This window comes from Crocodylus siamensis, chromosome 1, assembly GCF_052110815.1.
Source record: "Crocodylus siamensis isolate JL-2025a chromosome 1, ASM5211081v1, whole genome shotgun sequence".
Lineage (NCBI taxonomy): Eukaryota > Metazoa > Chordata > Crocodylia > Crocodylidae > Crocodylus > Crocodylus siamensis.
This window is the reverse complement of record NC_143395.1, coordinates 182262907-182267553: the sequence shown is the minus strand read 5'-3', so window position 1 is coordinate 182267553 and position 4647 is coordinate 182262907. Positions and strand designations below refer to the sequence as shown.

Genomic DNA, 4647 nt, shown 5'->3' with positions numbered 1-4647 from the left:
AAATGTAATCACTGCCTGCATCACCCACTGGATGAGGGTTTGAGGTCAAGAGGCACATGGTGCTTCCCTGCGTACTCTGCAGAAGAGGCACTCCCTTGGTACAAAAGGGGGCCTGGGAGTTACTTCCCCACCCATTGACTCCAAGGCCAATCCACCCAGGCATTTCAGGATTGCTTGCTCCCGCTCCAGGATGAAAGTGTAAGTGATACAGGCTAGCATAACACTGCAGCACTTCTGCGGGGCAGCCACAGACAACACGGCCTTTAACAGAACCTCAAGCAGTTGCTGCCTTACATAAGGCGACGGGCCAAGTCCTTCGTGAAGATGCAGATGGTCTCAGGTTTGTAGGCCTGGCCGAGGAGCTGGGGCAGTTTCTGAGCGCCACTTCCCCCCCCCATCCTGCAGCACCAGGCAAGCCTGGAGAAGGCACCTGATATATTTGTCCCTTTGTTTGCCTCTGTAAAAGCTGATAGCACATGTTTAATTTTTAAAGATGTTCTGAGATCATTACATTGCTTTTCTGCAAAGCAGATGTCAGAGCTTTGCAGGTCAGTTTCCTATAGAAAGAAAAAATATCCTCTTTTCTAGACTAAATAATACCCATTCTTCCAGCCTTTCCTCTAATGTCACAGTGCTTTCTAGACTTTTAACCATTTTGGTTTAGTCTCTTTTGTATGGTCCCCAGCTTGCCCACGTCTTTCTGAATGGTGCTCTCAGGTGCTGCTTGGATTCTCTTGGAAATCCATGGAATTTCTGTTGCAGTGCAGCTACTACCAGGTGCGATTCTTGCAAATCTTTATTGGCCAGGCAGCTCAAGGTTCAGGTGAATAAAAAATACTATTTTTTTTGGATCCAAAAAAATTGTTCCTGGTGTTTGCATGCACTTCAAAAAAGCCTCGCCCAGTGCTCCATGTGTCTTGAAAGCAAAGGGTGGCTGATCCCGTGCCCCTGGAGCACACCCCTCCTTTCACGCCATAGCCAGGCCATGCATGTCCACCGTACCAGGGCTGGCTGGCCCTGCTGTGAATTTTGGGGCTCTCCCTTCACCTCCCCACCCCTGGGGCCAGCAATGCACCTTTTTCCAGTTGCCACTTCTCAGAGCTAGAAAGCCTTTCTCAGCATCCCAACTTTTCTCCTGCTCCTCTCATGCCCTGCTTCCCTGGAGCTGCACCAAAGGGTGGCTGACCCCACACCTGACCCCACACCCCTGCAGCACACCACTTCTTCCACACCACAGCTAGGCCGTGCATCCCCACAGTATTTCTCCTGCTCTTTGCATTTATTCATTTTGAGCACACAAAAAAATATTGTACAGAGCAAAAAATTTTAATAGCGTAATTTAACTTAAGAACTATAAATCAATATTTCAATCAATGAAAATGACAAATGAATAAACAAAAAAGACTTAAACAAGCAACCACACTCATCAAATACACCAGTAAACAGTAGTGCCTCTTGAAATTTGACACCCATCTCGTCACTCCTGTCAAAAGACAAATTTAAATCTTTACAATGTGTCATCAGTATTATTCTGCAGGTAGCAAATGTGACAGTAAGAAAGAAGCAAAGTACTTGGGCTTTCTTCTCACCCAACGTAATTTCACAACTTCTATTTTTAGAAGTGTTTCAATTTACATACCTGCATAATCAATCAGTATCCTGATTCATAGCCTTGCTCGTCTGTCTGGGTCATGGCATCTCTTGTGGCAGGGCGAGCAACAGCTGTCAGGGAACATGACACTGAGCAGTTGGCTCAGGGGGTAGGCCATGTTTTTGGCTGGAATACCAAAAAAACCACAATGCCCGGAGTGCCAGCATGCCAGAAAAACAAAACGAGGGTGGGGGAGGGGTACATGGCAGGATGCATACTGCATACTAGTATAGTAAACTATTGTTCTATGTAAAGTAAATAAGGTTTTTAAAATGCTTAAGCTTCATTTAAATTTAAATTAAAATGGAGATCTTACCAGGTTAGTGTGATCCTTGCCTGTGCTTTTCCTTGCTGAGTTTTCCAATGTCTGGCTCATATTTGGATACTTTAGGCTGCACAGAGGCTTCTGAGTGATACGTTCTTGACTGGCTCCAAGAGGGACAGAGGACTGACTTCATGTGTGAAAATACCTGTTCACACAGGTACAGGAAACCCCCGCTTAGCACTCTTAATTGGCTCCGGAAAAGCAGAGCGCTAAGTGAAATGGCACCAGTTCCCCACAGGATTTAATGTAAATAAATATAATTGGTTCTGCACAACTTGCCGGCCCAGACCCTACACAGCAGGGCTCTGGCTGGCATGTGGGAAGCAGTGGATCCACCCGCGAGGGCACTGTTCAGGGCACCCAACACTGGAACTGTCTGCTGCTGCTGGATTGCTGCAGGTTCAGGTCAATTTTCATGCCCTGCGGGTGAGTGTGTGATCAGAACAGGGCATGGGCTGCAGCCCAGGAACTGGGGGGCTGTAGCCCAGGGCAGGGGGGGCTCCACAGACTCGGCCCCGCTGCAACCTAAAGCAGGGGGCAACATGCACATGTCTTGCCACCCCAGGCCCCGTGCTCCCGCTGCCTCTGCAACCCAGGCCCCACGCTCACGCCCCCTGCCCATTCTTGCTGCTGCCACCATTGCTCCCCACCTGCCTGCCAGCTGTGGGCTGCTGCCACCCCACCCTGGGCCCTGCTGGTCCTGGCCCTGGCCCTGGGCACAAGCCCAGGCTCCATGGTCATACAACACCCCCACCTCCTCCACCCTGCTTTCTTTCCGCTGCTGCTTCTCCCCGCTGGCTCCTGCACTATGTGCAGGAGCAAATCCCGTTCTCCTGCTGCCTCACCCTGGGTCCCTGTCAGCTGTCAGTCACCTCTGAACTTGCAGCTGCCGCTCCTTCTAACCAGCAGCATGCTGAGTGTTACAATAAAATGCTCTGAGCGCTAAGTGAAACCTGGGTATGTATTTTAAATGAGCGCTATAGCGAAATTGTGGTAAGCCAAACCACATTAAGTGGGGGTTGCCTGTACGTAGATCCAAATACTGAAAGCGTTGCAAATGCAGTTTTTTTCAAATGGTTAAATTTCACTGGCAGGGACAGCCAGCAGGTCAGAATAGAGGCCCCATGATCTCTCATGGTAGCTTCAAGTGTACTCTGCAGATCTCTAAACTTTGATGTCCACAATTCTGAGCTTTTTAACTCAATGAGAGCTGCATTTTGAAAACTTCAACACCCATCCACTGAAATACAGATAACACCAAGTCGCTTTCATTGAAGTTTTCTGGTTTAATTAGAAAATAAAACATTGGGCCAAATCGCTGGAAATCTGTCACAAAATTCTGATTCCAGTTCTTGCATGTGCATTCCAATCTCATTGACACAGTGCAATTCGGCAATAGCTCTTTATATGTTGAAAGTAGCAGAAAGTCAAAGTTTGAATATCCTGAGAAAAAGCTGCTAGTTTTGCAAAAAATGCCTTCCAGACTTTATAAAGATCCACAGCCGTTTGCCCTGCACCCTTGTTAGAAATATTATTAGGAATGCATAATGAATAGAGTGTTGTTAGAACTGCACAGTTTGCATCTCGTGCCTGATAAGCAGTAACACTACCAAGGACCCTTTGTGCTAAAGTATCACTCCCTTTTCCCTCTTGGCCAGTTTACTATCTTTTTCCTATACTAAATCACACATACCTTCAACCTCCCTCTGCTTTTCTCATGTAGATTACAGAAGCTGTAATTCAATTGTCTGTGTCCTTGAAAGAGAGAAGGATTTCAACTTTTGGTGACCTAGAGAAGCTTTCTGAGCGTGTGTAATTAGCTGATGCATATATGCCTATCCGCCCCGCATACTTAAGTAGTTAATGAACATGCGACGTATGAAGTGACGTATGTATGAACCGGAAATGAGTTGTAAGAGTTCCTGTTTCTGCACACGTGTCCAGGAGAAGGAGATAAAAGCCAGCTGAGAGTTTTCCTCGGGGGCAGAGTGGTCCTTTGTCTCCACTCCAACCCTATTTGCAAATATACCTTTTGTGTTGCTAATAGTGCGTGCCTGAGGAATTATTATTCGCAAGCCTCCAAAAGAAACGAACCGTGATTTTAACATCACCCTGGAGACAGAGGCTGGGTTTGTTTAAGTGATGTCAGGAACATGAACTTACACAGCCATTTGTCATCATCAGGGATCCTGGTTTTCCATGATTAAAAAACATTGCAAATTCTCTGCTAAAAACTCCAAAATCCATTATTAAAATTAAAGGCCCCCCTGGTCCTGCTGGTGCCCCTCATTCCCCACCCCCACAGCCTCCCTATTCCTGCTTGTCCTGCTGGAGGGAGTCCCCAGCTGCCAGGGCTATGGGGCCAGGAACCCAGGTCTGCAGCTCCCTGCCCCCAACAGAAAACAGCAGCTCCTGCAGCAAAATGAGTACAGAGCTGACTTTCCCCACTGCTGCCTGCCTGGTGCAGGCTCGGGCAGGAGTAGGGCTGGCTCCCAGTGGCAACGTGCACTCCCAGGGGGCAAGGGGGACCTCTGTCCCCCAGATCTGTGTGGGGGCAGGGTGGGTACACACTGTGGGTGAATGCAGCTGGCCCTGCTGCCCTCCTCCAGGGCCTCCACAGTGCAACGTGTGTGAGGCCACGCAGGAAAGCTGCTTGCTTGCAGCAGCTCCT

General features: G+C 48.3%; 1 long non-coding RNA gene across 1 annotated transcript; it reads right to left on the bottom strand.

Moving 5' to 3' along the window:
- Positions 1-1349: 1349 nt before the first annotated feature.
- On the bottom strand, positions 1350-2165 carry LOC149873738 (uncharacterized). Its single transcript, XR_016439879.1, has 3 exons — positions 1968-2165; positions 1640-1777; positions 1350-1483 (listed from the first exon to the last, which is right to left on the bottom strand). It is a non-coding gene; the product is annotated as an uncharacterized LOC149873738 (long non-coding RNA).
- Between the last annotated feature and the right edge of the window lie 2482 nt (positions 2166-4647).